At 42.4% G+C, this 19553-nt stretch overlaps 1 long non-coding RNA gene across 1 annotated transcript in view; it reads right to left on the bottom strand.

The window, feature by feature from the left end:
* LOC128932430 (uncharacterized) overlaps positions 1–18083 on the bottom strand; it is a 56989-nt gene extending 38906 nt beyond the window's left edge. Inside the window, exon 1 of the long non-coding RNA XR_008482298.2 lies at positions 17936–18083. This is a non-coding gene — a long non-coding RNA (uncharacterized LOC128932430). The remainder of the gene's footprint in view (positions 1–17935) is intronic.
* Between the last annotated feature and the right edge of the window lie 1470 nt (positions 18084–19553).

Below are 19553 nucleotides of genomic sequence, written 5' to 3'. Positions count from 1 at the left end.
AAAGACTCCTTTTCCCTGTTCATGGATGCAGATTGATGTGGGCTGCTGACTGTGTCCCTGCCCGCAGTAGGCTCAAGCCATGCTTTGCTTTGCAAGCTGTTGATGCCAAATGTGACATGGGAGGAAGGGCTCATCTTGGGTGTTAGGCAGAAGATTCTTCTAGATATTTTTGACACTGTTTTTTTTTGAGATGGAGTCTCACTCTGTGGCCCAGGCTGAAGTGCAGTGACATGATTTTGGCTCACTGCAACCTCTGCCCCAGGTTCAAGCAATTCTCCTGCCCCAGCCCACGCCTGGCTAATACTTGAATTTTTAGTGGAGATGAGGTTTCACCATGTTGGTCAGGCTGGTCTCGAATGCTTGACCTCAGGTAATCTGCCCACCTTGGTCTCCCAAAGTGTTGGGATTATGGGCGTGAGCCACCATGCCCGGCCGACATAGTTTTTTCTTAGCCAGTATTGGCTCTTTCCTCAACCCAGACTTCCATATAATTTCTCATGCAAATGTCTTCATTTCTCAGGCACATAGATGCCACCTATTTAGATTGTTTCCATTCTTTTCTCGAACGTCCACAATACTTCCTTCTGTACACATTCTTGTGCACACATTTTTGCATTCTTTTTTTATTACTGCTCCCTGTGGAGCAGTGCCAACTCATAGGCAGTGCACCCAGAGTCAGCACATTTTTGCATTCTCATCTGTTTATTTCCTCAAATACATTCGTAAAAGTAAAATTATGGATTTGAGTCCAGAAGCACTTTGGGAGGCTGAGTTGGGTGGATCACCTGAGGTTGGGTGTTCAAGACCAGCCTGACCAACATGGAGAAACCCCATCTCTACTAAAAAGACAAAATTAGCCGGGCGTGGTGGGGCATGCCTGTAATCCCAGCTACTCGGGAGGCTGAGGCAGGAGAATCGCTTGAACCTGGGAAGCAGAGGTTGCAGTGAGCTGAGATCGTGCCATTGCACTCCAGCCTGGGCAACAAGAGCAAAACTCCATCTCAAAAAAAAAAAAAAAAACAAAGCCAGGCATGGTGGCATGTGCCCTTAGTCCCAGCTACACAGGAGGCTGAAGCAGGAGGATCACCTGAGCCCAGGAGATTGAAGCTGTAGTGAGCTGTTATCACGACACTGCATTCCAGCCTAGGAAACAGAGCAAGATCCCGTCTCCAAAAAAAAGTAAAATTATTGAGTTAAAGAGTATTTGTGACAACTTGAGACATATTGACCTCCAAAAAGGGTAAACCAATTTGTGCTTTATCCAGTAGCACACCAAGTCCTGTTTTTGAAGGCATCTTCCAAAAACCTTTTATTCCCAAATCCCACCTCACCATATTTCATTTCTCACAGAGAAGATGAAAACAGACGCCCCCTCTCACTGGAGAAATTTGCTGAAGTGGAAATCCATCCTTTAAGAGAAGAGCACTTGTATTAGCTGGGAAGGGTCCTCGCAACCTAAGGTTATTCTGGGGCAAACAGAACTGGTTTCTCAGACAGACACTCTCCTTCCATGTAGAAGTGCTCTGAGCCATGGCTGCTGTAAGCGCTCAAGACAGCAGAGAAGTTCCCGGTGACATGAGGCAGTCTTGGTGCAATTCCTAAACATTCCTGGCACTTCCACAGAGTTGCCTGGAGAGGAACAGTGCCAGCAGCAACCCATTCTCTCTGTGCCCATCCCAACCTCCCCATTCCCACACTTTGCTGGTCAAAGTCAGACTCATCTTTAGTCAAAGAAAGGCATTCTTCAGCCACAGCATTGGTCTCCATCAAAATGGCAAAGATTTAAAAATGAAAATAATGGATCAGGCGAGGTAGCTTACGCCTGTAATCCCAGCACTTTGGGAGGCTGGGGCGGGTAGATCGCAAGGTCAGGAGTTCAAGACCAGCCTGGCCAAGATGGTGAAACTCTGTCTCTACTAAAAATACAAAAATTAGCCAGGCATGGTGGTGGGTGCCTGTAATCCCAGCTACTCAAGAGGCTGAGGCAGAGAATTGCTTGAACCTGGGAGGCAGAGGTTGCAGTGAGCTGAGATCGTGCCACTGCACTATAGCCTGGGTGACAGAGTGATACTCCATCTCAAAAAAGAAAGAAAATAGTGTTGGCAGTTGTGCAATGAGATAGAAGAGCTCCTACATTGTGAGTGGGAATGTGATGGGCCAGTAAATGCCCAAAGCCATGGAAATGTTCATACTCTTCAACCCAGCAGTTCCACTCCTCAGAATCTGCCCTAAGGGAATACCCAGATGCCGTCACAGGTTTTATGTACATCGATGCTCGTTTCAGCATTATTCATAATAGCAACCAACTTGGAAACTACCAAAATATCTGATGATAATGAAGTGATTACTCAAATCCAAAGTATTGAATATTAAACAGCCATTAAATACTATATTTTTAAAGAACATGGGGAAAGACCCTTGACATGTGAAATGAAAGACAAAAGGGCTGTCCAATTGTCTAAATACAATGACTTCAATGTTGTTAAACATAGATCCGAAGCCTGCAAGGACACTCCCTCAAATGTGTACTGTCGTTGCTCTGGATTAAAGATAGTTATAATTATCTTCTTTGTCCTTCTTGGTTTTTCTCAAATTTTCATGTAAGCACATATATTATTTTTCACTTGGAAAAACCTATTAAAAATAAAAAGTCCTATCACATCTCAAGGCTCAGCTTAAATTACACTTTTCCCTGGAAACTCTCTCACACGGGTATGACAAGCATTACAAAGATGTGACCATTAACATGACAGGTTCCTGTAACTGTCAGACCTGGCCATTGAACCTTGGCCCCCTTGCACTTTTTCTGTGGCACGCATCTTAGCCTGTCTTGCTTGAGTTCCTTAATAAAGTGTCTGCCCCACCAGTTGCCCTCCCTCCAGACTGTCCTCCAGATAGGGACCAGAGGGGCAGGAATAAGTCTTTTCTTCTGTTTTTCAGGGCCAAACACAGTGACTGTTTATCAAATTTGGTGAATATGATAAATCAGACTGTCCAGAGAATAAGAAATTCTAATTGTATGCAGAGGACCTAAGTCAGTGGAGTTCATATTCCAATATAAAAGGATGCCAAGATTAGGGGAGCTCATATCTGTAATCCCAGCACTTTGGGAGGCCAAGGCAGGAGGATCACTTTAGCCCAGGAGTTTGAGGCTGCAGTGATCTATAATCGTGCCATTGCACTCCAGCCTGGGTGACAGAGCAAGACTCTGTCTCAAAAAAAAAGTGGGGGGTGCCTAGATTAAGATAAAGACCTCTGCTTCTGACTATGGCCAAGAGAAAGAGCTCAGCTAGGCCCTCAACATTAGTGCCAGCAACAGCTCCTCTTGCTCACCACATCTTACACACACTTGCTTTCTTGCTTGGTCTCTTGGTCATGGCAATCTCCTTCTAACCGAAGGTCCTTCATGCCTATTCCCTTTGCATGGAAGCTTTGTCCCCTTCTAGCTGGGCATCTACTTACTCTCTGTCAAGTTTCAGCTCCATAATGGGCTGGTTAGGTCCCTCCCCATAGCTCTATTCTCTTCCTTGTACCATTACCACAATTGTCATTCTGCATTTGTGTCAACATTTGTTTTATGCCCAAAGCGGAATTACAGTGAATTACAGTGGGCATAAAACAAATGTTCTGTCTTGTTTATGGCCAGTCCCCAGCACCAGGCGCAGAGCTTGGCATAATTGTGAGCTGAATGAATGAGGTGAGCTCAATTACATGGAATGGGCCTAATACTTAGTAGGTATTTTTCCCCCATTTTCCTCCTTTCTCAGATCTCAGAGCTGATCCAACTCCCTGTGTTCAAGCTGATGATCTGACCATGGCATCAGACTTTTATAGCTGATCAAAGCCCAGAGTGGCTATGTGATGGCGCTTAGCTCAGCCCACTTTGCTGGGACTGTTTATGGAGGGAAAACACAGGATCCATTTGGCTATAATCAGGGTCAGGATCAGAGCACAGGGAGGAGGAAAGGAATGCTGAGCATGAGATTCAGACCACGTGGCTGGGGTGACGGAAACTGGGGCCTGGGCACGGTCATGGGGAGGCCACACCAGCACAGTCGAGATTTCACGCTGTAGCCCAGCTGGGGTACATAGCTTGTTTGCAGTAGAGTAGGGCCCGAAGTCCAGGCTCCTGACTCCTGGCACCGTGCTCTAAAGAGCCAACACGCAGGGTTGGAAACAATCCCAGGCTGGGCTCTGTTTTCCCACTGCCCAAATCTCTTCCAGGGAGCAGGTCTTGGTATGGCAGAAGGGAGTGGATAAAGCCTTTTCTGCAACCTTTTATCACCAGGGCAGGGGGTCCAGAGCTGCTGCCGGCTTGGGTCCAGCTCACTGCAATGACAATATTCCTTGCATCTTTACACTGCTTTGTCATCTCCAAAGCATTGCCACTTTTGTTTTTCAGTCTCACACTAATCCTGTGAGGACAGGCAAGCAGCTGATTAACCTCTTATCACCCGTGAGAAAACAGAGGCCCAGGGGGGCGTGTCAGCTTGCCCAGACCTTCACAGCTGCTCAGTGGAAGAGCCAAGCCCCCGAAGCCAGACCTCCTGACTCCCAGTCCAGAGCTGGTTCAGCGTTTTTCACACACAACTGTGACACTCAAATCTGTGTGGTTTCCTATACCACTTTCTAGTCAGTGGCATCTCAGTACTGTTGGGGATTTGATGAACAGCCAGGGGAGGAGATGATGGGATGATGGCTCTGCTGGTACTGCCTCCTCATGGCTTTGGCTGTGGCCTGGCCCCAGTTTCCACCACCCTAGTCATGCGGTCTGGATCTAGGGTTTCTATCCTAGCCTCTCTGCTCTTATCCTGACTCTGATTAAAGGCAAAACAGATCCTGTGCTCTTCCTCCATGAATAGCCCCAGCAAAGCAGGTCAGACAGCTATGAGAAAGCCTAGGAAGTGTTTTTGATGGAATCAGAACCAGGGGTTACTTGTATGAAGAGGAAATGCACTTTCTGGTTAAGAAGACTTTGGACTGTGAAAAAAGACAGAGAAAGAGAGTTCAGAACCACTTAAGTGTCTGATACAGAGTTCATTAAAAACAAAAAATGATATTGGAAAAGTCCAGCTTGAGGGGTTGAGTACTGACCTCCAGTCTGGTTTTCATGCTGTAACTTTAAGGAAGTCGTTATGCCTCTTCTGTTTTTTTTTTTTCAGACAGTCTCGATCTGTCACACAGGCTGGAGTGCAGTGGCAGAATCTCGGCTCACTGCAACCTCCACCTTCCAGGTTCAAGCAATTCTCCCTCTCAGTCTTCTGAGTACCTGGGATTATAGACATGCACCACCACACCCAACGAATTTTTGTATTTTTAGTAAAGACGGGGTTTCTTCATGTTGACCAGGCTGGTCTTGAACTACTAACCTCAAGTGATCCACCTGCCTTGGCCTCCCAAAGTGCTGGGATTACCGACATGTACCACTGTGCCTGGCCAAAACTGTGGGGAAGGCAGGGGAGTCGCCCTCCTGGTGGTGGCCTGTTCCCTGCCCCTATCTTCGGGCTTTAATTTCCTCCTTTATAAAGTGCAAGAGGGAAGGAAGGAATCAAGATATTAAGCATACGGTTTTCCCACTTTGTCCTGACTGACCTGCAAATTCTCATTGTGACAGTGTCCACACATAAATTACATAAATGATCACTTGGTTAAAAAAAAATCCAAAGAAAATAGTCGTTATATGGGACACCCTAGAACATACTACTTAAGAGCTCCTGCCTTCTTTCTCAGGATCCAACCTCCCTGGGTTTAAATCCAAGCTTGCCACTTACTAGCTATGCGACCTTGGGCAAGTTACTAACCCCTCTGTGTTTCAGTTTCCTCATATTTAAAACAAGAATAATATTTGTACCATTGCATAAGGTTGTTATGGATCAAAGGAGTTAAGAGAACTATAAACCACTTAGGATAGGGCCTGACATATGGTAAACACTCATTAAATGTGATTCATCATTACCTAGCAGAAGCTGATACTCTCCATTCCACTTAAATGAAATTTAATGATAACTGAAGCTTCCCTTGGCTGAAGTGTTTAAAACTATAATTATTTCAGATATAAATTAAGAGCTGTATTCATTTTGAAGGTAAATCTTTCTAAAACACACTTTTAAATGTCTTCTTTTTTTTTTTTTTTTGAGACAGAGTCTGGCTCTGTCGCTCAGGCTTGGTGCAGTGGTATGATCTTGGCTCACTGCAACCTCTGTCTCCCAGGCTCAAGCGGTCCTCCCACCTCAGCCTCCCGAGTAGCTGGGACTACAGGTGCATGCCACCATGCCCAGCTAATTTTTGTATGTTTTATTAGTGGCTGGGACTACAGGTGCATGCCACCGTGCCCAGCTAATTTTTGTATGTTTTATTAGTGGCTGGGACTACAGGTGCATGCCACCATGCCCAGCTAATTTTCCTTCACACAGACTATGGCATCTACCGTTCACACACAAATGTATGCGCTTGGAATCATTATGTTCCCATTTAACAGATTAAAACAAGACAAGGCTTAATGTGGTTAAGTGACTCTCATGTCACCAGTAAGTGGAAAATCTGAACACTAAAATCACAGCTGCCCTGGTGCAGGGGATCAAGCCTGTAATCCCAGCACTTTGGGAGGCTGAGGCGGGTGGACTGCTTGAGCTCAGGATTTCAAGACTAGACTGGGCAACATGGCGAAATCCTATCTCCACAAAAAATACAAAAATTAGCTGGGCACAGTGGTGCACATCTGTAATCTCAGCTACCTGGGAGACTGAGTGGGAGGATCCCTCGAGGCCGGGAGGTCGAGACTGCAGTGAGTTGTGATCTTGCCGCTGCACTCCTGGGTAACAGGGGAGACCCAGTCTCAAAAAATAAAATAAAATAAAATCACAGCTGGAACGCATGTTCAAATCTGATCACCAATTGAAGTGGCCAGGTGAGAGGACAAAAGGCTGGGCGGTGGTGGGGTGGATAGGAATCAGGAAAATGGAAGATGAGGAGTACCGGGGCAGGCCATTTGGAGATGGGCTAGAACAATTCCGCAGACATGGCATAGGCACTAGCAGCAGCTTCGTGAGGGAGAACCATAGGGGGATGAGTTAAAATCCCTCGAAGGGGCTGGAATGAAGAGCCTGCCTCCAGAAGCTTCCACCTCCTTTCGGATTCTCCATAGTCTAGTGATCTGACAGCCAAATATGTTACAACTGCATGTAAACAAAGAGTAAAAGCCTAGGCAGGGCCAGGCACGGTTGCTCATACCTGTAATCCCAGCTTTTTGGGAGGCTGAGGCAGGTGGATGACCTGAGGTCGGGAGTTTGAGACCAGCCTGGCCAAGGTGGTGAAACCCCATCTTTACTAAAAATACAAAAGTTAGCCAGGCATGGTGGCAGACACCTATAATCCCAGCTATTCCAGAGACTGAGGCAGGAGAATCGCTTGAACCCAGGAGACAGAGGTTGCGGTGAGCTGAGATCGCGCTAATGCACTCCAGCCTGGGAGACAAAAGCCAGACTCTGCCAAAAAACAAAAAAGGCTAGGCAGAGTCGGTCACCACTTTGAAAGGCTCACAGAACTTCCTAGTTTAATTCTTGGTCTTCAGCTTTGTTTTGTTAGGAAAGCTCACATAAGTAGATGGTGGTTTTTATTTTTTTTAAATGCATTCTGGCAATAATCATCTCTTGCTCTGATGAAGGCAATTCAGCCTCTCCAGTGCCCGATGAGTCAAAATCCTGAACATATAGAGTAGCAGATCAGGGGATTGTAGCGAATATATTCAGTCTGTGAAGGGCTGTCAGGGAGTGGAGGGAATGGACATGCCCTCCGTGTCTAAGAGGGCAAAGCCATAACCAGCAGAGGAAAACTACAGAAAAAAGGATTTTTTTTTTTTTCTCAGTAAAGAACTTCTCAAAAATCAAGCAGTTTGAGACCAACAGGGTTGCCTTGAACAGAAGTCAAAGGAGGCAAGCAAGCAGAGGTCTGATGAGCATCTGGCAGGGAGGTGTAACAAGAGGGCTGGGGCTCATGGTTGGTCCCATTGACCTCCCATCCCAAAGGGTATTTGGCTGCCAGCAAGTGAGGGCCCCTCCTTGCAGTAGGAACCTGTGTCTGGTGGATTTGCCAAGCAAATTCCAGTCCATGAGAACTTTCTCTATCAGGGCTCTTGCTTTGGGATGGATCACTTCATTTCTTCAAAATTAAGATATAATTTGGCCAGGCATGGTGGTTCACGCCTATAATCCCAGCACTTTGGGAGGCCAAGATGGGCAGATCACCTGAGGTCAGGAGTTTGAGACCAGTCTGACCAACACAGAGAAACCCTGTCTCTACTAAAACTACAAAATTAGCCAGGAGAGGTGGTGTATGCCTGTAATCCCAGCTACTCAGGAGGCTGAGGCAGGAGAGTCACTTGAACCCAGGAGACAGAGGTTGGGGTGAGCAGAGATCATGCCATTGCACTCCAGCCTGGGCAATGAGAGCGAAACTCCTGCTCAAAAAAAAAAAAAAAAAAAAAAGATGTAATTCACACACCAAAAAAATTCACCTTTTAAAGTATACAATTCAGTGAGGTTTAATATATTCTCAAAGCTGGGCGACCATCACGACTACCTCATCCTAGAACATTTTCATCACTCCAAAAAGAAACTCACACCCATTAGCTCTGGCTCCTTATTTTTCTTTCCCTCCAGCATCTGGAACCACTAATTCTCTATCTCCATGCATTTGCTAACTAAGATTGTTTCATATCAATGGAATCATACAAGAGTGGCTTTTTGTGTCTGACTTCATTTATAATAGTTTTAAGGCTCATCTACACTGTAGTCTGTATCAGTATTTTATTCTTTTTCTTGGCTAAATAACATTCCAGTGTGTGGGTATACTCCATTTTCTTTACCCACTTATCTATTGATTGCCATTTTATTTTTACTTAACATGAATAATGCTGCTATCAACATGTGTGTACAAGTTTTTGTTTAAATGTGTTTTTAATTCTCTTGGGTGTATACCTAGGAGGGGAATTGCTAAAACATAACTCTATGTTTAACTTTTTGAGGAATCATCACTGTTTTCCAAGGTGGCTACACCACACTTTAGATTCCTACCAGAAATGTATGAGTGCTCCTATTTGCCAACACTTGTTATTGTCTATATTTTTACTGTAACTATCCTATTGGGAATGAAGTGTTATCATTATGGTTTTAATTTGCCTTTCCCTGATGACTAATGATGTTGACACCTTTTCATATGTTTACTGGTCATTTGTAGACCTTCTTTGGAAAAATATCTATTCAAATCCTTTGCCATTTTGTTTTGCAATTATTTATTTATTTAATTTATGCGGGGATTTGGAGGTTTTTTATTTGTTTGTTTGTTGGTGACAGGCTCTCATTCTGTTGCCTAGACTGGAGCCCAATGGCCCTAACATAGCTCACTGCAGCCTTGACCTCCCAGGCTCAGGATCCTCCTGCTTTAACCTCCCAAGTAGCTGGGACCACAGGTGAGCACCACCAAGCCTAGCTAATTTTTTTATTACAATTTGTAGACATGGGGTCTCCCTATGTTGTCCAGGCTGTTCTTGAACGCCTAAGCTGTACCTATCCTCCCACCCTAGCCTCCCAAAGTGCTAGAATTACAGGCGTGAGCCACTGAGACTGGCTTTTCATTTTCTTGATAGTGTCCTTTGAAACAAAAAGTCTTTAATTTTGATGAAGTCCAATTATCTATGTTTTCCTTTGGTTTGCTTGTGCTTTTGGAGTCGTATCTAAGAAAACACTAGTCCAAGGCCACGAGATTTACACCTATGTTTTCTTCTAAGAGTCTCGTAGTTTCATGTCTTGCCTTTGATCCATTTTGAGTTAATTTTTGTATGTAGTGCAGAGAGAAGTCCAATATATGAAATCAACCTAAATGTTCATCAACAGATGAGTAGATAAAGAAAATGTGATATATATACAAAATGAGATACTCTTCAGCCTTTGAAAAGAAGGGAATCCTGTCATTTGTGACAACATAGATGAACCTGGAGGACATTATGCTAAATGAAATAAGCCAGGCACAGATACAAATACCGCATGTTCTCATTTATATGTGGAATCTAAAGAAGTCAAACAGCTAGTCATGGTGGCTCATGCCTGTAATCCCAGCACTTTTGGGAGGATGAGGTAGGAGGACTGCTTGAGCCTAAGAGTTCAAGACCAGACTGGGCAACATAGGGAAACTCCACCTCTATTAATTAATTAAAGTAAAATAAAATAATAAAAAAGTCAAACTCATAGAAGCAGAGAATAGAATAGTGGTTACCAAGGACTGGGGCTTAGGGGTTGGGGAAGAGTTTGAGGAAATATTGGTGAGAGGATACAAACTTTCAGTAGACAGCAGGAATAGGTTCATAAGATCTATTGTAGAACATGGTGACTATAGTTAATAACAATGTATTCTAGAAAACTGCTGACAGGCTGGGCCAGGTGGCTCATGCCTATATTCCCAGCACTTTGGGAGGCTGAGACAGGCAGATCACCTGAGGTCAGGAGTTTGAGACCAGCCTGGCCAACATGATGAAACCCCCATCTCTATTAAAAATACAAAAATTACCCAAATGTGGTGGCACACACTTATAATCCCAGATGCTCAGGAATCTGAGGCAAGAGAATTACTAGAACCCAGGAGGTGAGGTGGAGGTTGCAGTGAGCCAAGATCGTGCCACTGCACTCCAGCCTGGGCAACAGAGTAAGACTCCATCTCAAGAAAAAAAAAAAAGGAAAATTGCTGACAGAGTGACAAAGTAGATTTCAAGTGTTCTCACCACAAAAATGATAAGTATATGATGTAATAAATATGTTTATTAGATTATTTAGCCATCCCACAATGTATACCTCAAAATAGGATGTACAACATAAATACAATTTTGTTAATTATAAGTAAATTAATTAATTTTTTAAAATAAATTGACCATAGATGTTTAAGTTTACTTCTAGATCCTCACTTCTAGTCCATTGATCTATATGTCTATTCTTGTGCCAGCACTGAAGAGTCTTGATTACTGTAGTTTTGTAATACGTTTTAAAATTAAGAAATAAAGTTTCTCCAACTTTTTTGTTTTCAAGATTGTGTTGGTTACTTTGAGCTTCTTACATTTCCATACGAATTTTAGGATCAGCGTGTCAATTTCACAAAAAAAGCCAGCTGAGATTTTGAGATAAGTTGCATTGAATCTCCAGATCACTTTGGGTAGTATTGCCATCTTAACAATATTAAGTTTTCCAATCCATGAGCATGGGATGTCTTTTCATTTACTTAGGTTTTCTTTAATTTCTTTCAGTGATGTTTTATAGGTTTCAGTATACTAATTTTGCACCTTTTTTATTAAATTTATTTCTAAGTGGCTTATTCTTTGTGATGTTACCACACAGTAATATTTTCTTAATTTCAGTTTTGGATTCTTCTTTGCAAGTGTATAAAACTACAAGTGAATTTTGTATATGGATTTTGTATCCTACAATTTTGCTGAACTTATTTATTATCTCTAAGTTTTTTAAATGAATTTCTTAACTTTTTTTATGCAGAGACAGTCCCCAGCTTACAATGGCTCAACTTATGATTTTTTGACTTTACTATAGGTTTATCGGGACATAACCCCATCATAGGTCAAGAAGCATCTGTATACTAGTTCATGTCTATTTGCATGCAAGAGAGCTGGTTTTACCTGTATTCCTTTCCAATTTAGATGTCTTTTATTTCTTTTTCTTGCCTAATTTGTCTGGCTAGAATCTCCAGTATAATGTTGAATAAAAGTAGCAAGAACAGACATTCTTATCATGTTCCTGATGCTAGAAAAAAAAAAGCTTTCAGTCTCTCACCATTACATATTACATTAGCTGTGGGTTTTTTATACATATACTTTATCAGGTAGAGGAAGTTCCCTTCAATTTCTAGTTTCTTTAGTAATTATCATGAAAGGGTGTTGAATATTGTCAAACTTTTTTTGCATCAATTGAAATGATCGTATGGGTGTTATACTTTATTCTATCAATATGGTATATTAAATAACTTGATTTTTCTATGTTGAACCAATCTTGCATTCCTGGAATAAATCTCACTTGATCATGCTGAGCAATCCTTTTGATATGTTGTTGTATTCATTTTTCTAGTATTTTGTTGAGAATTTTTGCACCTATGTTCATAATGAATGTTGGTGTGTTGTTTTCTTGTGAGGTTTGTCTGACTTGGGCATTATGTAAGTGATACAGTATCATGATAATACTGGTTTCATAGAATGAGTTGAGAAATGTTCTCATTTTGGGGAAGACTTTGGTGTTAGTTCTTCTTTAAACATCTGGAGGAATTCACCAGTGAAATAATCTTTTTTAAATGGGAAGTTTGTTTTTTAATTCAATATCTTTTCTTGTTATACTCTGTTCAAATTTTCTAAATTTTCTTGAGTCTGTTTCAGATGTTTGTGTCTTTCTAGGAATTTTTCTATTTTAGGTTATCTAATTTTTTGGCATCAGTTTTTGTTTGTAAATGATTACTCTGGCTGCTACATAAAGAAAAAACAGATTATAGCAGGGCAAAAGTAGACATGAAGAGGCCTGTCAGGTAGTTATTGCAATGATGGTTGGAACAAGGACCATGGAAGTGTGGATTGAGAGTAGACAAATTCAGGATACATTTTGGAGGTAGAATCAACAGGTTTTGAGGATGGATTAGCTATGATAATAGGGAAACGCAGGAAATAGAAATAATGCCTATACTTTTGTCTTGAGCAACTAAATGTTTGAGCTCTTTAGTGAAAATTGAGAGGACATGAGGAGAAATTGGTTTGGGATGGAGAATCAAGGGTTTTCTTTATGTTTGCTAAGTTTGAGTTGCCTTTTAGATTTCCAAGTGGAGCTATACATGTGGAGACACAAGTCTGAGTTCAGGGAAAAGTATGGGCCAGAGACACAAATTTAGTACTGTTCAGCAGACAGATGGTACTTAAGGCTATGGCTCTGTATAGATTGTGCAGATAGAGAAAAGAAAAAAAGGCCCAGGCCCAAGTATTGAAGTGTTTCAATACTTCAAAGATGAGCAAAGGAGGGGCCAAGATAAAAGGCTGAAATGGACTGGTCGTGGGGTAGGAGGAAACTTAAGAACTGTGATGTCAGAGTATACAAGAGAAAAAAGAATTTCAGGAAGACAGGCAGTAGTTGTCCATGTCACATTCTTCAGAAAGCCTGAGTGATAACAGAACAGAGAAATGTCAGTTGCATGTAAGAAAAGGATAAGCCACTAGATTAGGAAAAAATGCTTTAAAATGTAATGCACAATTGTTGAATTTTAAATCTCCATCAAGTCTGTGTCTTTATGAATTGGAAAGACAAACACAAGGCATCCTCCAGTAGCTCAAAGGAGAATAGAGAACATCGAAGTGACTCAAATGATGAATCTGGATATTAGTAGGAATACCTAAGAGAAAGAAGAGAGCAAATGAAGAACTGATCATCCAAGAAAAAGTAGAAGAAAATGTCCCTGAACCAAATAAACACTGAAGCTTCCAGATAAAAAGGGCTTAGAGAACACCAGACAAAAATTAAATAAATGAGATGTACTTTTTGATATAATCTGCTGAAATTTTTTCAGTTAGTCATTGTAGATTTATTAAGCTTCATCATGTGTTACACATAAATAGAAGAATATGTCTATAGGCTAATCAGAGCAGGAGAAAAATGAATTATGTTTAAATGAAAAAAAATCAGATTGCGAGAGTTCTCTGAAAAAAAATGAAGTCAGGAAGAAAATGACGTAACATCAAGAGTTTGAAGGGAAAATATTGTAAACTAAAATCTATATCCAACCACGTTGTTATGTATGTACAAATGCAATGCTCAACTAACTTTGCAGTACAGGTAATGCCACCCTCTAAGAACAATTATTAGGTTTAAATACTTTTTGCTTTTAAATAAGAAAAAGAAAAACATTTTTAAAAACTGAACATTCAACTCAAAAAGATGGTTGGGAATTTAATTCAATCAATCCAATTAGCAGATGGTAAAGGTAAATATTAAGGAATTATTTCATTGAGTTGATCTTCAATCTCTGATATCCTTTCTTCTGCTTGCTTGATCAATTCCTCTATTAAAACTTGTGTATGCTTTGCAAAGTTCTCATGCTGTGTTTTTCAGCTCCATCAAGTCGTTTATGTTCTTCTCTAAGCTGGTTATTCTGGTTAGCATTTCATCTAACCTTTTTTCAAGGTTCTTAGTTTCTTCACATTGGGTTAGAACATGTTCCTTTAGCTCAGAGAAGTTTGTGATTACCCACCTTCCAAAGCCCGCTTCTGTCAATTCGTCAAACTCATCCTCCATCCAGTTTTGCTCCCTTGCTGGTGAGGAATTGTGATCCCTTGGAGGAGGAGAGGTGTTCTGGGTTTTGGTGTTTTCATCCTTTTTATGCTGGTTTCTTCCCATCTTCATGGATTTATCTACCTCTGATCTTTGAAGTTGGTGACTTTCAGATGGTCTCTGCGTGGGCATCCTTTTTGTTGATGTTGAGGTTATTTCTTTCTGTTTTTTAGTTTTCCTTCTAACAGTCAGGCCCCTCTGCTGCAGGACTGCTGGAAGTCCGCTCCAGACTCTGCTTGCCTGAGAATCGCCCCATGGGGGCGTCAGAATAGCAAGGATTGCTGCCTGTTCCTTCCTCTGGTAGCTTCATCCCAGAAGGGTATCTGCCAGATGTCAGCCACAGCTCTCCTGCATGAGGTGACTCTTTGGATATACAGGGGTTAGGGAACTGTTTGAGGAGCGAGTCTGACCCTTGTCAGAACTTGAGTGCTGTGCTGGGAGCTCCATTGCTCCCTTCAGAGCTGCTGGGCAGGGAAGTTTAAGTTTGCTGTAGCAGAATTCACAACCACTCCTTTTCCCAGGTGCTCTGTCCTGGGAAGGTGTGGCTTTATTTATAAGTCCCTGACAGGCTGCTGCCTTTTTTCAGAGAGGCTCTGCCCAGCAAGGAGGGAGTCTAGTCACAGTCTGCCTGCAGAGGCGTTGTTGTGTTGAGCTGCCGCAGGCTCTCTGCAGCTGCTGTGTATACTTCTTTGTGCTTTTGTTTACACAAGTAAGATTAGAGCTGCCTCAGTAATGGCAGACGCCCCTCCCCCCGACAGAGCTCGACTGTTCAGGGTTAAGTTCAAACTGCTGTGCTGGTTGCAAAAATCCCAAGCCAGTGGGATTCAGTTTGCTGGTCTCTGTGGGAGTGGGACCCACAGAGCCAGATCACCTGGCTCCCCACCTTCAGCCCCCTTCCTCTTCGGTGTATCGGCAACTCTGTCTCACAGGCACTCCCGAAGCCAGTCAAAACAGCTGCTCAGATCTGTGCTGGGAACTCACAGCACAGCTGAATCTGCTGCCCAGATTTGCCCTGGAAACCTGCAGCACCTGTCAGCATGCAGGGATCTCCTGGTCTGTAGGCTGCAAAGACTGCAGAAGCACAGCTCCGGAGTGGCCAGACATCCCCGATGGCTTCCGTTGGATAGGAGGGAGTGCCCTCTGGCCCTTTGCACTTCCTGGGTGAGGCACCGTCCCACCCTGCCTCAGTTTGCCCTCCTTGGGCTACACCCACTGTCCAACCTGTCCTATTGAGATGAACCTGGTACCTCAGTTGGAAATGCAGAGATCACTCGCCTTCTGTGTTGCTCTTGCAGGGAACTTCGCTCCAGAGCTGTTCCTATTTGGCCATCTTGGCCTCGATATTAAGGAATTAAATATCCACACAAACACGTGCATATATAGAAAGTAGAATCAGTAAATACCTCCAAGAGCAAATTCCTTGAAAAGACCAGCAATAGAGGAAAGTAACAATTATCTCTAACCAAGAAAAATAGGGAGAAATACAAACAACGATGGAAATGAGAAAGGCGATATGATCAGAGATTCTAAGGAAATGCTAAAATTTGAATTAAAATAAATAATCCTCTAAAATATATAAATTACCAAATCATTCTGAAGAAGATATAGAAAAGATAGACAAAAATAGAAAGGTCTAGAAAAGTTATTTTTAAAATAAGTCCTGAAATAGGCACCAGGTCCATACAGTTTTACAGGTGAATTATATTAATAGACAACTCCTGTGCTATTTAGGTGGTACAGCATAACAGTTGAAATGCTCCTTAATTCATTTTACAAATCTAGCATGTCATTCACACCAAACTGTCAACACCAGTTCGGTCATAGAGACCCCAACCCAGGAAGTGCTGAAGGAATTAAGAAACAGAAACAGGGGTCCAAAGTGGATCCCGCCAGAGGTCATGGCACTTGCGAAGGCAAGGTCATCAGTTCAAGGCTAACCTGAGCAACCTCATAAGCTCAGACTGATTGGCAAAAAAAAAAAAAAGAAACAGAAACAAAGATAGAGTGCAAAAGTGGGATCAGAGTGGGACCATCAAGGAACTGACAGCATTTCCAAGCTGAAAGCCCAGAGCAGACTCTGACCCACGTATTTATTCTTAGTGAACAAGTGATTATTTTTAATAAGCAGGTGCTCAGTGTTTCTTCATAGAATAAAGATAGACTAAACAGGCAGATAATGCCTGTTCACTGCTAAAATAGAAATAAGCTAGAAAGCACTCTTTGTGAGTCAGCAATGGGGACAAGGTCAAATATCCTGTGTTTTGGGAGTTGGTTTAACTAGTGCATGACCAGAACATATTGCCTACTATTCTAGCAGATTTCTCCCTGGAGGTGGCTCAGTGTTCCTTGCCATCACCTCTCAGCAAACAACATACACTCCATCACACACATGTCAAGACCTTTTCCCAGCATCAAACCTTATGGTTTTTTATTCACAAAGATATATCAAGCACATTAAAAGCTGAATATTAATATCATATAAATATATTTGCAAAAATAACAAGTCAAATACTGCAAATCAAATCAATATATATTAAATTATATATTCATATATAATTCATTAAATATTGCATATATTAAGTATATGCAATATAGTAAAAATAATGATGATTACAAGTCTGATTCAATATTAGAAAATCTGTTATTATAATTTATTGTTTTAAAAGACTAAGAAAGAAAAATATGATCATCTTGATAAAAACCCAAAAGAAATTTAATAAAAATCCTGAAGATAAGGGATATGTAATTATATCAACACCCATTTAGAAGAAAAATCTAAGCACATGTCTTAGAAAATCAGAAGTACGAGGAGAATGGAGGATACTCATCACTTCAGTGTCTAATGTCTCAAACGGCCTAGCTAATGCAATCAACAAAAAATAAGAAAAAACCCTAAGAACTTAACTCAAAATTATTAGTTAAACAAATTTTGGTATAATCGTGCAATGGAAAACTGTCACACATATCAGAGAAGATGTAATGTCATGGAAAAATACAATATATATAAGAGAGATAGTGACAAATGATACAGATTACAGATATAGGCAACGTATTGAGGCATATACAACAAAATTTCAAGTGGAGAATGTTCTGTTGATGGAGATAGTGGGCAGTGGGTTGCCCTGTTCAGTTGGCCTCTCATTCGCTACTCACTGGAGTTTCAAGGGATTTCAAATAAGCAGGAAGGGGTTTGGCCAGGAAGAGAAAAATCTGACCGAATTCTTATTCTTAGGATCAAAAAGATACTATAGTCCCCTGGTTAGTGAGGAACCCTCAAGACTTCACCAAGTTGATGGAAAACAAAAGGTTTCCCTCAGGAGACTAACCCCTTAAAATAATAAGCCCTTTATAATTGTATAGTCATTTGGGAGGACCGAGTAAAATGGGAAATGGAAATAGCACTGCATTAGGTTCCAGGCTAGCTTCACCACCAGCTCCAATATGTGACCTCAGGAAAGTCTCCTTTTCTTTCTGGGCCTCCATTTCCCCATCTGTACAACGAAGGTGCTCATTGTAGAGTAGACCTCTTCTACAAACCTACCTAACCTAAGTTCTAAGATCTCACAGGTAAAACAAAAACTCACCTCCATCCCCTTGGATGGCTCGGGCAATGCTCTGGCTGCACTCCAGTCCTCTGGTGTTAGATGGTGCTCTGCTTTCCCCATATAAGGCTGAGTCACCAGGAGCTCAACATCCATGTCTGTCCCTTGCAACTGCTGTGCTGCTGGACTCTCTTGGATCTTCTTTGGCCCTGCTTCATGGTTGACAGCAAAGTTATGCTCACAGGCTCCTGCACTCTCCTAACATGTTGAAACTCAAACCTATTTGGCACCATTGGTGCCAGGGGTGGCAGTCTGCCCACAGCCCCACTGCATGCCAGGCTTGGCCTGCAGGTTGGAGCTTGCTTTCCTTCTACCCAGGGCTTGAGTCACACTGGGCAGGGACTACAGGGTCTCCTGGCTTTCCATGTGGCCGGGGAGAGTTTCTGGAAAGCCTATGCCAGCTCCTCTGGGCTGTCCTTCTTGAAGAACGAGTGGTGACCAGTGATAAAGCAGTTCCTTGCCACTGGCAGGAAGCCCCTTTACACCCCAAAAGGGAAAACCTCTGAGTTTTCATGCATTAGGAAAGTTCTGCATCTTGAGACATTACCTGAGGAGAGGTTAGACTTGAACTCTTAAGGAGGAAATCTTTCTATAGGTCTACAAGAAATGTAGATGTTCCCGCTCAGGCTTCAGGGTCAAGCAGACGAGCATGGTCCAAATGCTTAGTCCAGTTACCTCCTAATCTCTTTTGTGAATTGGGTTTTTTCTTATACTCTGTGTTATTTCCTTGGTTTATTTCTTACACGCTACATTTTTCCTTTGCAATGCTATAAAGGAATGCCTGAGGCTGGGTAATTTGTAAAAAAAAAAAAAGAGATTTATTTGCCTCATGGTTCTGCAGGCTATACAAGCATGGCAACAGCATCTGCTCACCTTCTGGGGAGGCCTCAGGAAGCTTACAGTCATGAAGGAAGGTGAAGGAGGAGCAGGCCAGTCACATGGCGAGAGCGAAAGCAACAGAGGGAGAGCACCATGCTCTTTTAAACCAGATCTCACATGAATGAATAGAGCGAGAATCTACTAATTCCCAAGAGGACAGCACCAAGCCATTCATGAGGGATCCACCCCCAAGACCCAAACACCCCCACTAGGTCCCAGTTCTAACACTGGGGTTCACATTTTAACATGAGATTTGGAGGAGACACACATCCAAATCGTATCACATGCTTAGTATAGTGTCTGGTAAACATACAGTATAGTAACGGCTTAATAAATGTGAGTTGACTCTTCCTCCTTCCTAAATCTTCCCCGATTTATATGCCCTGCCACACACACACACACACACACACACACACACACACACACTCCTTTCCCAACCATGGCCCTGGAAGCTCAGATTAGGGGAGAATTAGAAAATAGATAAAGGGGCTGGGCACTTAGGCTCACACCTGTAATCCCAGCAGTTTGGGAGGCCGAGGTGGGTGGATCACTAGAGGTCAGGAGTTCAAGACCAGCCTGGCAAATATGGTAAAACTCCATCACTACTAAAAATACAAAAATTAGCTGGGTGTGCTGGTACATGCCTGTAATCCCAGCTACTCAGGAGGCTGAGGCAGAAGAATTGCTTGAACCCAGGAAGCAGAGGTTGCACCCCAGCCTG

Source organism: Callithrix jacchus, chromosome 1, assembly GCF_049354715.1.
Source record: "Callithrix jacchus isolate 240 chromosome 1, calJac240_pri, whole genome shotgun sequence".
NCBI lineage: Eukaryota > Metazoa > Chordata > Mammalia > Primates > Cebidae > Callithrix > Callithrix jacchus.
Note: the sequence above shows the minus strand (reverse complement) of the source record. Positions and strands in the feature narration are given on the sequence as shown.